We start from the raw sequence: 18,323 nt of genomic DNA on the forward strand, positions 1-18,323 counted from the left end.
TGGCTAGCTCTATGTCTTCTCCTCTCTTTTCCCCTTTCTCTTTATTGATTAAATAATTTTTTCCCAAGTTCCCAGTTCATCACTCAAACATTTCTCTTCCATTTTGTTTCAAGACTCCTCTTCCTCCAATTAGTTCACTGGCTCTTAGATTGTTCTAGGCCTCCCTGGTGGTCACATCTCTCTCTTATCATCCTTTGAATTAAAAAACAAACAAACCAAAAACATACAATGGAAATCATAAAAGCAGACAGCGTGCACTGAGCACTCACTAGGTGTCAGGGAGCAGTTTAAGTGCCTTTGCATACGTTAACTCATGAGCAGTCTAAGTGCCTTTGCATATATTAACTCATTACAATTCCACATCAGCCCTGTTAGATGGGTAGATAAATTATTATTCTATTAAATAGACAAGGAATTGAGGCTTAACGGGTAAGTAATTTGACCAAGACCACACAGCTACAGGACTCCAACCTCTCTCGAGCCTGCACTTCTATTGAATCTGGCTCTTTTATATTTTCCGTCACCTTTTCCTGTGACTTCCTGCCCCTCCGTCTGGTAGCCTTAATGCTTTCTATTCTTGCCTAATCTTCAAGGGACTAGGAATCTGCATTGCTGATTTAGTTTAAATCAGAAGGGAAGCAAAGTAAACAAATATACAAAATGTGCGCTGTGTGGGAATTGAGATCATAGGAGGGCTTTATTTTCTGCTTCAGGGAGAGGCCCCATGTTAGCAGCCCCAGCCTGCATCTCAGGCTGATTGTGGAGTCTTTTGCTTTTCATTTTCATGTCTTACTCCCTGTACCCTCGCCCCTTCCCCGCCTTTGGTGGTCTCCAGAGAACTTCGTGTCCCCTCAGCTTCTCACTCCTACATCCTGCCTACGTAAAGAAGCTCTTGCTTCATTCTGGGAGGTTACGTGGGCTCTCGCCTACACACCGAGAGAAACAGTGTCAAACACTCACAGAGAGAAGGGCAGACACAAACGGACCCACACGGGCACCTCCCAAGACAAAACCCATACTCGATGGGTCCACGAGGCCATGGAAACACCTGCGGCCCCAGAAACACTCAGGTACTCGCGACACACACAGTACAGTCACGCTTAAGGGCACCAGGATTCCGGGTTTGCGCATACGCACGGTCCCCTTGGATGCTCGTGCTCATAGACACAACACCGTACACCACCCAGACCCACGAAACTCCCCACGGCTCAGCCCCAGCCCACCCGGGCCGCCCTTCCCTCGAGGCGGCCTCCCGTGTCTCATCCTCTGGCTTCTCCTCCTCCTTCGCCTAAAGATGTACAAAACACTCCTCGGAAGCAACCCCGGCGCTCGGCTCCTCCCTCCCCGCCCCCAGGCCGCCGCTCCCCCATTCATTTTCGGCCGTCGCCGGCTAAGTCCCTCCCCCCGCGTAGCCCGGCCTCCGCCGCTCCCCGCCCGGAGACCGCGGCGCACTTGGACTTCCCTCTCCATTCGCCAGCCGCCTCGCTCCCGGTCCCCACGGCTGCAAACTGATCTGGCGCGGGGGGAGGAGGAGAGCGCAGGCGAGCGAACCCGCGAGAGAGGGAGAGAGCGAGAGAGCGAGCGAGCAAGAGCGAGAGCGAGACAGCCGGGAGGCAGAGGGAGTAGTGACCGCCTTCCGGAGCCGGGATTCATGCCTGTCCTCGGGACCAGCGAAGGGGACTTTACGGCTGAGTATGAGCCAGGCTGCTAGGAGCCAGGTACCCCCACGCCTGCAGTCCCCGCGCCGTCCCCGGAATGCGAGCTGGACGCAGGGCTTTCCCAAGTTCCCACCGAGCCGAATAAAAAGCGTCCGCCCGCAGCTCTCCGCCAAAGACGGACATTGACTCCAGGTAAGGCAGCGCCGGGTGCAGCGCCCAGCAGCCCCGCTGCCCTTGGACCCGGCCCCGGACCGCATTAGGGGCGCCCCCGCGCTGCCCTGCCCCTCCCCCTCCGGGCACCCTTGTCCGCTCTTCACCTGGCCGCCCCGCCGCCTCCAAGTCTTCTCCGGTTCTAGGGAGGGGGTTCCTGTGCCTGGGCTCAAAGGGTTAATTGCGGGTTTGAGTGAGTGGCGTGTGTGTCCCCGCGCGCTCCCGACGTGTGCACCATGGTGGGAACTTGATGTGGTGCTAGTGTGTGTTTGCGTGTGCGGCGTCGTTTGCGTTTGATGCGTGTGTGTGGTGTGTGTGTGTGTCCGTGTGTGTAAGGGAGGGGTGAAGAGAGAGAGGTCCTATAACCTACTTACGGCGCGGTGTGTGTGTGCATGTTTGTACGTATGTGTTTGTGTGTGTGCGCTCGTGTGTCTTTTTAATTAGGTCTCTCCAGCTTACACGGAATGGGACCCTTACTACAGGATCACGTAGTCATCGGGAAACCCGCTGTGGACTTCCTCTTGGGGCTCTGGGCTTGGGGTTTGGGGAGGATTATGGGGCTGTAGATGGCACCTTCTTTAGCCCAATGTTGGTACGTTTGAAGGAAAATTCCTCCAAACGGTGGAATCCTGCTACCCTGGGACCCACCGCTTAATATGAAAGAGACATGGCCAACCCCCGAGGCAAATGAGACGCTGTCACTTTAAATTCCACACTGGACAGACTCCAGGATTCTGATGGGAATTTGGAGACACTGGATAGTGGGTGACAGAGAAAGGGGGAAGTCAGCGGTGGCCTCCTTATCTGGGGCTTGGCAAGTCTGGGATAGAGATTTACCCTGCATCCCCGTTTGCAATCAACACAGCCCGTCTGGCTTCTGGTGCTTTTGGGGAGGATCTGGGCAAGTTTGCATGGATCCCCCCTCAAGGGAAAGGAGAAAGCGTCCTCGGGGACTTGCTCATCCATCACAGTTGCAAAGGGTCTCAGAGGAAATTTCATTTAGGGGCAGCTCTGGATGATATGGAAGGAGATGGATGGGGCACTTTCTAAGACACATTCGTCTTTCTTTCCCCATTTCAGGCGGGGAAGCCCCCAGAGAGTCTCTTCCTAAATATGCCTCTCCATGGCTCCACTGGAGTTAGGAGGATATTGGGAGAAGGCAGAGAAGTGGGAGAGAGAGAGAGAGAGAGAGAGAGAGTGTGTTTCATTACTGAGGGAGATCTACAATTTGAAAAGGGGCTCTGAGTGGGGAACCTATGACAGAATGTGGCAGTAATTGACTTAAACTGCTGTCGGTTTGCACCTCGCATCTCTCACTTGGCTCTGAAATACTGCCAAGGGCAGGGGGGCCATGGAAGAATCTCAGCCAGGAAGGCAGTTTGGGTCAAGGCCCTCTTTCTTCTTTCCTCCACCTCCTGGAAGGCTCTTTAGGTAGGTCTCTTGGCCACCCTGGCTTGGTACTGTTGGGCTTGGGCTCTGGGGCCAGCCATTGATTTGATTCCCAGCTGCCTCTTAAAGGCTTGCCCTACTCAGCAAAAATGCTGAGTTTTACTGCTGTTAGCATGGCTTCCAGACTCGGCAGCTGTTACTTTCTCAAGGTAAGCGGCAGCCGTTCTACTCTCAGCCAGGGAGACTAGGAGAAGACAAGGGCTGTGACGCTGGGACACAGCCTCTTGTCTAGCTCAGCTCGGAGGGGCCGCTGACAAGGCCTCTTAGGGGAAAAAAGTAGAAATATACTTGGCCTAAAAAATGTACACATATATATTCTAGGAAGAAATATATATGCATATATAATACACACACACGCAAGTGCGCGTGCACACACACACACATATGTATATATTCATATTCTGGGGAGAGATAAAAGCAAACATGTATTTGTAGGAACCTGCCCTGACGGGTGGGTTCTACCTGCAGGCACTTGCAGACATACCATTCTCTGTCCAGAGGCTGATACCTCAGGCTGAAGCCTTCACACAGCCACAGAGAATCTCCTTCAGGATGTCAGAGCAGACCTCCCTGGATTATCTTGGGTAGGGGGTACTAGAGCCAAGGAGGAGACTCCTTTTTGGGAACTGCCTCATTTTCTCTCTTTCCTAATTCATAGATGATTGAAGTTGGAAGGAATATTAAAGAGCAGAAAGGCAGGACTGTGTGGCCTAAAGAGGGGATGAGAATTCTCCAATATTCAGTAGTGAGTTAGTGGCATGCCTAGGACTAGAATCTAGGCTCATCAGCTAGATCAATACCTTTCCACTCCTCCCACACTGCCTGGAACTGTATATTGCTCCCACCCCCATCTTGCCACCCTGCCACCACGACCCCTACCAAGACAATCGCTTGTCTTCCCTCATGAAACTTCACATTTTCAGAGATGCATTTCAAGGTTTTTCTATCTGGAAACATGACCCTGAAAAGAAAAGGTCCAATGCCTCAATCACTGTTCCCAAAACACACAAACACACACAGACACACACACACACACACACACACACACGGGGTGGGGTGGGGAGGATTGAGAGAGACAGAGAGACAGAGAGAAAACATAGATTCCTTCTCCAGTGTCTTTAGAGAATTACCCACAAGCAAGGACCCAGTACTGAGTATGACTGGTAGGCAGAACCCAGCAAAGTGTCTGGTCTGTATCTGAGATTTTTATTAAGGAATGCACTGGTTTCCAGAGAGCAAAATGTACACCCATCCACCAATGCAAATACTTCAGGCAAATTAATTTATTTATATTAATTAGAATCTCACCCCTAGACATTTATACATGTTACAGGCACAGGAACATCTGAAAGCATACATGAATAGGTGTGCTTATACACACATGTGCACACAAAGATCCAGAAACCTTTCCTACTTGCTACATTTCCAAAAAAGAGAACCTCCACACGAAATTGTGTTCTCCCATATAAAGCATCTCCCATGTGACAACTAGGACTCATAAACTCCAGGAAGGAGAAATGTAAAGCCCTGTGAAAGAGAGACCTGGAGAAGTCAGAATCGAGTTCACTCAAAAGTGTGCTCTTAGACTTCTAGATGCCTGTTTCCGGGTGCAGGCAAGTCCTGAAAAACATGGGGGTTTTAGGCCCATCTGCAATAGAGCCTTTTCCATGCAGGATTTTCCGGGGCTAGATGGCACTTTAGCTCCCAGAAGGGGGAGCTGTGACTCTATTTCAACCAAGGAGAAACAGCTCAGAGATTCCAAATCAGCTCTTGGGCCCCCGTTGAGTTTAGACGACCCAGCTCAGGCTTCGATGAATATCTTTGCCGCTGGTACAGGCAAGGACTGTAAAAATACCCTCCCCTGATCAGTTCAAATTCAACGTCTCTTTCTTAGTGCTTGCAAGAGTTTATGTTCTGGATCATAAAGTCCTCCATTTTCCTGAAAAGGTCTTTGCCCAGAGGCCCTTCAGTTGTGCAAGGAGACATTTTTTGATTTGCAACCTCTCTGTTTTTCCCTCCCAATTCCTTGGAGGAAATCACCAGTACATTATCACTTGAACAGGCCACTAAGGTTAGACATACCCTACCCTTCTTTTCCTGCTTTTCCCTTGCTGAAATACAAAGCTTAACAAATTGGCTGCTGAACTACTGGTAACCATGTTAAAGACAAGATGGAGGTCATGTGAAGAAGACAGGTCCTTAAATGTCATTCTTCAAATAATTTTTCCAGTTGTGCTCCCTTCTGCAAAGATTATCTTTATTATTCTTTCCACTAGCTCCCACATTCAGCCACGATTGTTAACAAAATTGCACCCATATTTCAACATCTAGCTCAAATGACCCTTCCAAGAAGTCTTCTCAAGATCTTATTTTGGAATTAATCTCTTTATCACCTGATTTTTCTGTACCATTTTATCTGAAACTCTATTTTAGTTTGTGTCGCTGTTTGCCCTGCTCTATAGTGCCCTGGGTATAGGTCTGTCTTATCCTCTTCAGTATGGTCTCAGGAGCATCTTTGTATTCCAGGGACTGACACAGAGTAGTTGCTTTATAAATGTTTGCCCTTGCATTTCATGTTGCCTCTCAATGGCAACTGTCATCTCTCTGTCTGTCTGTCACACTTTCTAGCTAACAATTGCTTCATATTCATTTAAAGCAATGACGTTATGGCATTTTTGCCTATACCAGGAATATGGGGATTCCAATGACAATAGAGACAGATGAAAATTAGACCCTACTTGGAAGTGAACATTGACTTCCTGTGTTCTAGGGTCTTTAGTTTTGCTCTCTCATGTAGTCTTTCTTTCCACCCAGTGGGACAGATACAGCCCCTTTTACAGAAGAGGAAAGTGAAGCCCAGGCTGGTTAGACTCCTTGACCAAGATCACACAACCATCACAGCCAGAATTTGAATCTGTCTTCCTTCTTACGTCATCTCTGCTCTTTTCACGGTACCACTGAGTTAATGGTAACTGTTATGAATGGTTGGCAACATCGGGTTGTTCAATAGATGCTAGAAATAGCTGGGACTTATTATGAAATCTTTGAAATTGATGGTATGAAGGTGTCTTGAGTCACTGGATCAAAGAAAACCTCTGAAGGTTTCTCAATAACCAAACTTTTCTCCATTTTCAGGAATGATGAGTTCTTTTTGTAATGCCAATAATACATGACCAAAATGTCAGTTTTATTACTTTTAGTGACAGCAAGTTCATTACCACACAAACCAGCCTATGCCATATTTGAAGAGCTTTGTTGGAATATTTTCTTACTTTGCCCCTAAATCATCCTTCTATCCATATGTCTCTGAAATCGCACAAGTGTAATTCTCTTCCAGTTATCAGTTCTTTGAATATTATGAAAGCAAAATTATTTCACACCAATTTTCTTTCTGAATAGAGGGGGTTGTCTTCACAGCCCTGTCTTCTGTAGCATCTGCTTGAAGGCCTCTTGGCACCCTGAATACTGTCCTAGGGAAATTGTCTAGTTTACCTCACTTTTAGGGCTTAGATGCCACCAAAAAACGGGGAAGGATGAGCTGAAATTGAGTGAGGATTTATTCAACAAATATTTGTTGGGTGCCTACTGTTTGCCAAACATTGCTGTAGACGAGAACTGTCAAATGGAACTGTCTGTGATGATGGACATGTTTTTTGTGCTGTCCAATATGGTAGCCACTAACCATGTATGATTGCTTAACACTTGAAATGTGGCCAGTGTTGCTGATGAACTGAATATTTAATTTTATTTAACTTACATTAATTTTTATTTTAATTTATATAGCTGTATGTGGCTCGTGGCTACTGTATTTGAATAGCATAGGTCTGGGCTTTAGAAATGTAGCATGAACATGGCCATGGCCTTGTTTTCATTAAGCTCACAATCTAGAGGAGAGAGATGAATAATCAATGAGTAAACAAATCGATAAGCAAAATAATTTTATATAATATTAAATGTCGCACCACTAGTTGTGGTAATGTGCTAGAAAGGAATGTGGATGGTATAATTTTAGATTGAGTAGCTAGGAGAAGCCTTCTCTGAAAAAGTGATATTGGAACTGAGGCATAAATGAGAAGGAATCAGCCATGTAATTTTGTGGGGAAAGAGCATTAGAGGCAGAGAGAAGAATAAAATGGAGTTGGCCGGGCTTGGTGGCTCATGCTTGTAATCCCAGCACTTTAGGAGGCTGAGGTGGGAGGATCGCTTGAATCCAGGTGTTTCAGACCAGCCTGGGAAACAGCAAGACCCCATTTCTACAACCATCATCATCATCATAATCATTGTGGCGCCTGTAGTCCCAGCTGTTCAGTAGGCTGAGGTTGAAGAATCACTTGAGCCTGAGAGGTTGAGCCTGCAGTGATCTGTGATTGCACTACTATACTACAGCTGGGCAGCAGAGTAAGACCCTGTTTCAAAAAACCAAACCAAACCAAACCAAACAAACCATGGAGTCACTTCACTGGGACAAGCTTAGGAAGTCTAAGAGATGGACTACCTGCCAGTGTGGCTGAAGCTTTCAAATTGGGAAAATGACATAAAAGGGAATTAGGAAGGTAGGCAGGGGCCGATCACAATGGCCTGTACAGGAGAGTGAGAAGTTTTGACATCTTTTCCTTGACATCTCTGGTTGGAAGTTTGAGGACTAAGGAGAGTTTGAGAATTGACAGGTCATTGTCAAGTACTCTTGATGGGTTTTTATTATGTCCATGTTTAATCAGTAATTTCAACAAGTTTTCTTATTTTAATTTCTAGTCCTACTCTGAATGCCATACACTGGAGATACAATAGTCTAAAGGGAGGAGAAACAAGAGTAGGGGAAACGGATAGAAAAGGAAGAAGAGAATGAATATGTGGGGATAAAGTAATTTAAATGAAGTCTTGTGAAAAAGAATGAAAACTGGAAGTTTTCAGTTTGGATCAGCAAATATTTATTGCATATCTTGTCTTGGAAAGGCTTTGGATAAAGTGACTTGGGGGGTATGGTGATGAATCTTGCTAGGTGCTGGCAATCTAATAGTACCGATCTGCAAATCTATAAATAATTATCATTCATGATAGATTGATAATTGTCACTTCAGAAGTTCTGTGGGAATTTTGGGTAAGGGGAAGTCTAAAGGAAGACACATCAGTAGTGATACTGGTGAGGAGGATGTCGACAGTGAACTGTAAGGTCTCAGAGATCACAGGCTGTATCTTTTTCTTTTATGTCTCCATTAATTCAGAATGTTATACAAAAAGAGCACAGGGACTCAGGGTACCTGATTCCAGCCCTGGCTTCTATCACTATATATGTAGACCTCCTTAAGAACCTATCTTTATCTCTCCAGGCTTGCCTTCTCTAAATTGAGAAGGGCCCAGCTGTGGCTTGCTTCACTGAAGGTATATTGCCTGGCTCTAGGAAAATGTTGCAGTCAGGCGCGGTGGCTCACGCATGTAACCCCAGCACTTTGTGAGGGCGAGGCAGGTGGATCATGAGGTCAGGAGTTCCATACCAGCCTGACCAACATGGTGAAACCCTGTCTCTACTAAAAATACAAAAATAGCTGGGCATGGTGGCGTGCGCTTGTAATCCCAGCTACTCAGGAAGCTGAGGCAGGAGAATTGCTTGAACCCAGGAGGTAGAGGTTGCAGTGAGCTGAGATCGCACCACTGCATTCCAGCCTGGGCAACAGAGTGAGACTCCATTTCAAAAAAAAAAAGCAAGCAAAAACTGTAACTGGGCATAATAGTGCACACCTGTAGTTCCAGCTACCTGGGAGGCTGAGGTGGGAGGGTCACTTGAGCCTGGGAGGTAGAAGTTGCCATAAGCCAAGATTGCACCACTGCACTCCAGCCTGGGTGACAGAGTGAGGCTCTGTCTGAAAAAAAAAAAAAAAGAAGAAGAATATGTTGCATGACAAAGTTCTTGTAAAAGAGAGGGACACTCACGGTAGCTGTGCTTCCTCATAAGATTTAGATGTCTTCTAAAAAATAAGCAGATTTAAAAGAGGTCGTACCTTACAGCACAGACGTGTTTTGAGACAGTGTGGCTGAGTGGTGGTGAGATAGTGATTCTGTGCTGTGGCAACTCCTGATACCAAAGTGATTAAGTGTTAACATGAAACCCACTGTCCTCATGGAACACAGCAGCCCAGAAAGACTGCCTAGAGATCCATAGACAGTCTTTGCTACTGAGGGGGCAAAGAAGACAATTAAGGAGATAATGAGGCTGAGAAAAAGTGAAATTAATTTTTTTTTTCATATGAGGGTGAAGGGGATCTTTGTCTCCTGAGGGAACTATCTTTTGGAGAATGCAAGTGGCCTTAAGGAGAATAGACTGAATAAGACTGGGTATGAGAAAGTTAAGAGTCATAAATTACCCGGGCTTCCTGCTATCCCCACACAGGAATGGAGAGCCTGGCGAGGACACAAAATATATCATTCTGAACAAATTTTGTTCTCCGTTTGCAGGAGTTTTCTCACAGGGTGCAGAGTTGTATACAGGGAAGTTGGGGCCATCTTGGGATAGCTAGGAGACTGTATTCCCCCAAGGGTGGGAGGTAGATTGATAAGGCAATTAACAAAAGCAACATGCAACCATTTTTTTGTGTAAACTGCAAAGGTCAGAGCAGCAGGGCTCTGAGTAAATGGCCTATGTGAACAGCTAGAACCCTATGTAAGGGTTAACCCAGTACTGGCCCTGGGAGATTTCTAAGATATAATTTATCTAGCCTTGCAAAGGTCCTGCAAATGAGCCAGTGGGAACCTCTGTGAGAAATAATGGATCTTGGGGATAATGGAGAACAGCCGCGTTACAGATTACAAGCTGATTCAGATGGAGGAAAGGCAGACATCCAGGATATGATTGCTTTTTGGGGAAAAAGTGGTGAATTCTCAAGTCTCCATTCTAAGATTTAGCAATCCTCACAAGTAGATGAAACTCTAGTAGGCTGTGGAATTCCTAGAGTCCCCAGGAACTCCAAGATAAACCTAGAAGAGCAAACAGAGAATTGTGAAAGAGACAACTGCCTTCCGTGAGTACGTTTCCCTTCACATGGTAGTAGATAAGCCAGATTTCTTATGGAATTTGTTGGGTTCTCAGTTTACAGGCACATGATAAAGGAAGGACCTACAGGAAGTGTTGACTGGGACGATAAAAACATCTGCACAAGCATAGGGGCCATTAAAAAAGAAAATCAGCACTTTGGTATGTTTAGGAAAGATTGAAAATTAGATTACCTGGCAAGGGTTGGTAATATGGTTTTGCTGCTGGGACACATTTTGGAGATATAGTTCTTTTAGGTGAAGTGGTCCACATCAAATGCCATTGCCAGAGTTAGCGAAGGCTGGGGAGGACTGAGAGGGGTTATAAAGAATTTTATTCTGAATGTATATCGATAGGACAACAACATTGAAAGCCCAGTGAAGGCTTGCAAATGATTCCTGAAAATATTACCAAGTCAGCTCCAGTTTTTGCTTACCTCTCTCTCTTCCCTGACAGTGGGAATGATACATGTAGGCAGAGCATGGACTGGAATTTGAGGGGGCTCTGGAAGGATCTTCATCCCTAACATTTAGAGATGGCTGAAGTGTCACTGCCCCAAAGCCATTCTTGGAGTGAAAAAGTGGATGTGCCAAGCACATGACATATTCTTTGTGCTGCAATGGATACTTGATATAGATAGCCGACTAAATATTCTCAACAAGCTCATGCATGGGGAGTATTGTGCCCCATTCTACAGATGATGAAACTGAGCTCAGAGCAGTAACGCCGCTTGCCCAAGGCCATATGCTGAGTCAATTGTGTTTTTGCGTGGATTTGAATCTACTTCTTTCTGACTTGAAAGTACAGAGGTTGAAAGCCTGGGTCTGCTGGAGTTTGAATACCTGCTCTGCCACTTTCTAGCTATTTGATGTGGGGCAGATGACCTGATGTTTCTGTGCCAGTTTTCTCATCTGTAAAATGAGTACTATAATGATAGTAACTCCAGGTTGGGCATGCTGGCTCACACCTGTAATCCCAGCACTTTGGGAGGCTGAGGCAGGAAGATCACTTGAGGCCAGCTGTTTGAGACCAGCCTGAGCAATATTTAGCAAGACCCTGTCTCTACAAAAAAAATTAAAAAATAATTAGCCAGATGTGGTGGCATGTGCCTGTAGTCCTAGCTACTTCAGGGGTGCTGAGGCAGGAGGATTACTTGGACCAAGGAGTTCAAAGTTTCAGTGAGCTGTGATCATGCCACTGCAATTCAGGGTGGGTGACAAAGTGAGATTCTATCTCAAAAACAACAGCAATAATAATAGTAACTTCGTAGAGGTGTGTGTGGATTTAGTTAGTTTATATGATAGGTGCCTCAGACAGTGCCTGGAAGATCATCAACACTATATAAACATTAACTGTTACTGCTTTTTATGATTTCCACACCATCTTATATTAGATTAGCCATTGCTCATACTCTCAGGTATGTGCTCAAACTGGAAATAACATATAGGATTAAAAGCATTATTAGGTTCAAGGCACTGCCTTGCAAATGAGCGCATTCAATTATTTCTACTAACCTCCCCACCATGTGGCAGTGGGATAACAGTGATTAGGCGAGAGAGAGAGAAAGTAGGATAAGGCATGGGAGAACACAAAATGACAGAGGCAGATTTCCAATTTCTCTGTGTTATAACAGGCCAGAAACGAGATATAGATGTAAAGACCAGATATAGACATAGGATCATCTACCATAAAGGCAGAAAGTCATCTTCAACACAGTCCAGCTCAAATTCCAACCTCTCTCTCTCCTTTTTTTTTTCTTCTTGGAGATGGAGTCTCACTGTGTCACCCACGCTGGAGTGCAGTGACGCGATCTCAGCTCAGTGCAATCTCTGCCTCCCAGGTTCAAGTGATTCTTCTGCCTCAGCCTCCTGAGTAGCTGGGATTACAGGTGTACGCCGCCACGCCTGACTAATTTTTTATATTTTAGTAGAGACAGGATTGCACTGTGTTGCCCACGCTGGTCTAGAACTCCTGACCTCGTGATCTGTCCGCCTCAGCCTCCCAAAGTGCTAGGATTACAGGCGTGAGCCAACATGCCCAACCTCTCCTTTTTTTTTTTTATACATATAAACTCTTTTTAAGATCAATTCATACCTGAGTTGGTTTTAGAACCCTCGCCTTGTGCAGCCCATCTTACTTTTGATTTGGTTTTCTAATATGTGAGACAGGGTATTCATCAGGTGCATAAGGGAAAGTAGATGATTGACAGTGTGATGGATGCTCTTGTGTGAACTGTATTTATCATCCTTCTTATGATTCCCCTCTTCGTCCTTATTCTCATTTATTTTATCAAGTGTTTGCATGTGGTCACATGTTATATCTCATTTAACCTTTACAGTAACACTCTGAAATTGTAATATTCTCCCCATTTTCCAGATGAGAACATTGTGGTCAGAGGTAAAAGGATTTGCCCCAAGATATACAATAGGTGAGAGCATCAGGTTCCAAGCCCAGTGTATGTTATCAGCGAGTGTGTGTAATATTCTGTCTTTGAATTGCCATTCCTTTATCCACCAGCGGAAGGCATTGTCCAGCTTTTAGCAGCTTGGTGGTGTCCCAAAGACAAGGTTGAATATTGCTGCCTAATCTCTATTGTCTTGGACTAGGTTAGTCATTGCAAATCTTCTTCCACTCTGTCATGCAGACTCTGTCCTCAATCCTGATCCTGTACATGCCTAAATCAGAAAGGCATCCATCTTTCATGTTCCAGGAGATGTTATAAATGGTGCCACTGGAAGGAGCTTTCTTAAATCTCCTTAACAATCTGCATTTTGCTTTCTCTCCTTTATCTGTCAGCATCAAGAGTATCTTCCACTCTTCCAGTGCTTTCTGGCTGCCAACTTCATAGCCTCTTAAAATAGTAATTTAACTTCACAATGTCTCGGCAGGAAACCTTAGCTTAGCATGTTTATCTGCACCCTTAGTTCAAATGTTGCTGACACCAGGACCAGTAGTTATAGAATGAGCTACTTTCTAACTCTGGCCAAGAGCCAGGATCTTACTTTTCCTGGGAGTAGAACCACCAAAGCCACCAGTGATAACAGTAACACTTTTTCAAGTCAGAAAATAGCAGGGTAGAGTTAGCCCAAATTGTGACAGCCAGATGTTGCAATCTCTCTGTCTCTCTCTGTTTCTTTCTCTCTGCTTCACTTACACACACACACACACACACACACACACACACATGCATGCGCAATGTTGCAATTTTTCTGTCTCTGTTTCTTTCTCTCTGCTTCACTTACACACACACACACACACACACACACACGTGCACGTGCATGCATGTATAAAGAAAGGAATATTGAACATGGTTGAGAACAGCTAGAAAGAAGAGCAGTTGATATACCAGAAAATGTCCAAAGCAGATTTCTCCTTCTCTAGTAGTAGAACATGAGCCCAGATATGCTATTAGGATCACCTACTATCAGAAGATAATCTTGGGGTGGGACTTCTGTCTAAAAATGCAGTGAGGAACACATGTGACCAATAAATGTATAAAATACAGGATATTTTGTTCTCTGGTAATCAAATAAATGAAAATAGCAATGCGATGCTATCATCAAAATGGCTTTTTAATTTAGTGGCAGCATCCAGTTTTGGCAACAATGCAAGGAAAAGAACACTGTCACACAGTATTGGTGGAAATCTATTATTAAGTATACCCTTTTATGAAATACGATTTTTCATTCTTTCATAAACAAATAAACTGTTTTTATTGTTGTTTGTTTTTTTGAGACAGAGCCTTGCTCTGTTGCCCAGGCTGGAGTGCAATGGTGTGATCTCAGTTTACTGCAATCTCCGCCTCCTGGGTTCAAGTGATTCTCCTGCCTCAGCCTCCCGAGTAGCTGGGATTACAGGCATGCACCACCATGCCCAGCTTATTTTTGTATTTTTAGTAGAGATGAGGTTTCACCATGCTGCCCAGGCTGGTTCTTGAACTCCTGACCTCAGGTAATCCACCCATCTCGGCCTCCCAAAGTGCTAGGATTACAGGCATGAGCCACCGTGTCCAGCTAAACAAACATTGTTTATTGAGCACTTATCCTTTGCTAGATGCTTTTTCATGAGCTATGAATACAGCAGGGAATCAAACTGACCAAGTTCTTACCATCATACAGCTGACATTTAATTGAGAAAGGAGATAATTTATAAATAAAGAAGTAAACATATAGTGTATCAGAGAGCGAAGTGTGATAGAGAAAAAGGAGGTAATGCATGTGGACCAGATGGCCTGGTGAGAGAGGACTTTCTGTTTTATGATACCTATTTTTTAAAAAGGAAAGAAGGTACAAATGCTTCTGAGGGAAAAAAAAGTGTCCCCTTCTAAGAAGTCAGTTAATTAGATGTGTACAAGTCTGTGAGGAAGAAATGTTATCAGGATGTTTGGAGAAAAAAGGAAAACAAAACAAACAAAGCATAGAATGGAATCCTCTGTGGTCCTTAAGAATGATATTAGGAAAGCGCATTTGTACCTTAGAAGGTGGGATGAAGATAGGGTGTATCATTTTTAAACAGGGCTGACAACAACAGTACCTTCCTTCTAGTTATGCTGTTGAGAATGAATGTCGCATGTACAAAGCACTTAGCAACATGCCTCACATTCAGTAAGTACTCAATAAATGGCACTTATGACATTTATCAACATCAAGTTTTTTTTGTGAATTACCAATTTAAAAAAGCATAAGATTCAAAATATCATATAGAGCATGATTATTTTATATGATGTATCCTAGTATTTGAATAGTCATCTTTGGGTGATGGGTTACAGTGAATTTCATTCTTTGATTCTTACCTGTATTTTCTAGTATTTCTTTAATGAATGTGTATTGCTTGTGTAATCAGCATTTTAATTAGTGGGATGTGGGGGATCAGTGAGCAATTTGTGGTAGGAACAGGAGCCAAAGCAGAGGAGAAAGCTTTAATTCTGTTTTCTCAATTTCTAAGTCATTCATCCACCCTAAATCAAATTTAAATAGACTCAGTTTTTTTCTCTGTTTTGCTCAACCTTGGCCTGAGCAATAATGCCGATAAAAACTAGAGATTTGTCAAGTGATTTATACTTACTTTTTTTCTCTGAGACAGGGTCTCACTCTGTTGCCCATGCTGGAGTGCAGTGACATGATCATAGTTCACTGTAGCCTTGGATTCCTGGGCTCAAGCAATCCTCCTGCTTCAGCCTCTTACGTAGCTGTGACTACAGGCACATGCCACCACACCTGGCAAGTTTTTATTTTTATATTTTTTAGAGATGGGGGTCTTGCTATGTTGCCCAGGCTGATCTTGAACTGCTGGCCTCAAGCGATCCTCCTGCCTTGATTTCCCAAAGTGCTGGGATTGCAGGTGTGAGCCACCATGCTTGGCCTGATGTATACATTCTCTAGACCCTCACATCTCCTACGTTTTCTCACTTGCAAAATAAAGCCTGAGATTTGACAGCAGTTCTAAGAAAACCACTGAAGCCCACCACAAAAGCAGAGAGAGGTTGAGCAGGTGAGCCTGGATCTGAGATCATCCCCACTTTGCCGCCCACATCAGAGCAGCTCCACGTTTTCCACTTAGCTTCATTCCATTTTTGTGTAAGCTTTGAATAAGGGGTTCCCAGGCTTTAAAACATGACTTGAAATCATTGGTTTACACTTCAAACCATCTCTAAAAGTGGATTTATGAGTGACAGATTTTGTCCTATATTTTTCATTTAATTTTTACTAATATTCTGTATAGCATACTTTAGGAAACTCTACACTAGACAAAATGGTTTTTTCCATAAAAACAGAATATTAGGCACGTCAAAAAATGTATACAAGCAATTTCGATGATTCATATTGTTTCAGAAATGATGATGATATTTTAAAAAAATTACCAAAGAATAATAAGAAAGAAACTTTCCCAATGGTAAGAAGGGGTGTTTAATGTAAGTTTCACCTCTTTCTCTGTCCCTCATTCTCTCCCTAGTGGGTCAAGGGAGAGGGAGGTTAAAGATGACTTCATCCAAAATTGTTCCAGATCTGTTGAGGCCTGCTCTCTCTAAATAGTGCTTCCAGAAACAGCAGGGTCTCAATTATCTCACCGTGGGCTGTGAAATTCTAAAAAAAATAAAAAAGTTCTCAAAACAAAATTAAGTTTAATTTGCTTTAATTGAAAAATAAACACATGCCATGTACAGCACTCTCAATAGGAGGAGAAAGGGCTAGAAAATGAAATGAACAGTTGGGTGTAGAAGACCCTCAATTATTGGATACTCTGAAATGGGAACTGGTGTTGATTGAGAAAATAAATTCAGAGTTAAATTCAGGGACAGAAAGTGTGGGCCTCCTTTCTAAGCAACAGTTTTCTTAATTTCTCATGATGATATTTTTATTATTATTAAGAAAACTATAGAGCAGATGTGGGATAAAGGAAGGAGCTCTAACATGAAACCACAGAGTTGGAGTTTTACTCTTTTTCTAACACTGGCGTTATGTGATCTTTGTTAAGTGTCATTTCTTAGCCTCAGGCTCCACATCTGTAAAATGGGGATAATAATGCATATATCACTGGATTCCTATGACAATTGGATAGTTAATATACATGAAAGCTCTAAAGTACTGTTAAGAGATGATGGAGAAAGATAAAGAGGAAAAGGAGGGAAAGGTGGAGGAAGGTTAGAGGGAGGCAATGAAAAATAAGAGGAAGAGGAAGAGCACAACAATGACTCAACCAACTCATTCAAGCTCAATATTTATTGAGAGTCGTCTATGTTCCAGGCCTTGTGCTAGATGCTGGGAATAAAAGGACAAGAAATAGCTGAGGCTTGCCTCAGTGGCACCAAAATTCTACCAATAGATATTCTGAATCTTTAGGCCATAAAATGAAGTCGTGGAGGAGATTGGAGCTACTGGAAGTTTTGAAACGCTTTGAGGCATGCTTTAAGACTCTTCTTTTCAGTGGCCATTCTTTCTTTGCATGCTGACTCTACCTTCCACATTCAAATACAGACACTTTGGCCCTTGACTTAGGCTCCTACTTTCTCGAAGAAAAGGGTCTGGAAACCTCATTTGTATGAAGTTGATAGTGATTTAGAATTGTAAGTTACAGTGTCAGAGTCTTATACTATTAGCATCTTTGAATCATAAGTTGTAGGATTTCATAATTTATCAAATGTTGGAATCAGAGAATGTTAGAACAATAAAATTCAGAGTCAGAATAGACTCATGGAGTATAATATTTATGGAATATAAAAATTGAATCTGACCAGGCATGGTGGCTCACACCTGTGATCCCAGCACTTGGGGAAGCCAAGGCGGATGGATCACCTGAGGTCAGGAGTTCGAGACCAGCCTGGCCAACACAGTGAAACCCCATCTTTACTAAAAATACAAAAATTAGCTGGGTGTGGTGGTGCACATCTGTAATCCCAGCTACTCAGGAGGCTGAGGCAGGAAGTTGCAGTGAGCTGAGATCGCGCCACTGCACTCCAGCTTAGAAATCATAGAATCATGAAATGAAATGAGAGCTTTTTAAAAGATAACAGCATTTTGTGGTTATCTGGCCCACCATCTTTCCCAATTCAAAAAAAAATACATATATAGCACTAAAATATAAATATTCTTGATTATAATTATGTAGGAAAAATGTCTATGAAGGAAACATCATGCTTAATAAAAACTGTGTTAATCATACTGACCGAATGCACTGATAGAAAAGATGGATGGAGCTTCTGCACATTATAAAAGTTCTTGTTGGGATTGTTGTTGACTTTACTGTTACCTAAGATAAGCATTTATCTTGAGTAATAGAAAACTTGAAGCAGGCTGGGCATGGTGGCTCACACCTGTAATCCCAGAACTTTGGGACACTGAGGCAGAAGGATCACCTGAGGTCGGGAGTTCGAGACCAGCCTGGCCAACATGGTGAAACCCCATCTTTACTAAAAATTAGCCAGGCATGGTGGTGGATGCCTGTAATCCCAGCTACTCAGGAGACTGAGGTTTGAACCCAGGAGG

The 18,323-nt window shown here is 43.8% G+C and overlaps 1 protein-coding gene across 1 annotated transcript in view; it reads left to right on the top strand.

Moving 5' to 3' along the window:
- Positions 1–1,419: 1,419 nt before the first annotated feature.
- BRINP1 (BMP/retinoic acid inducible neural specific 1) overlaps positions 1,420–18,323 on the top strand; it is a 200,021-nt gene continuing 183,117 nt past the window's right edge. The window contains exon 1 of the mRNA XM_025360801.1: positions 1,420–1,850. The gene's annotated coding sequence lies outside the window, so the exon portion shown is untranslated. The remainder of the gene's footprint in view (positions 1,851–18,323) is intronic.

The sequence above is a fragment of the Theropithecus gelada genome, chromosome 15, assembly GCF_003255815.1.
Source record: "Theropithecus gelada isolate Dixy chromosome 15, Tgel_1.0, whole genome shotgun sequence".
NCBI classification, from domain to species: Eukaryota; Metazoa; Chordata; class Mammalia; order Primates; family Cercopithecidae; genus Theropithecus; species Theropithecus gelada.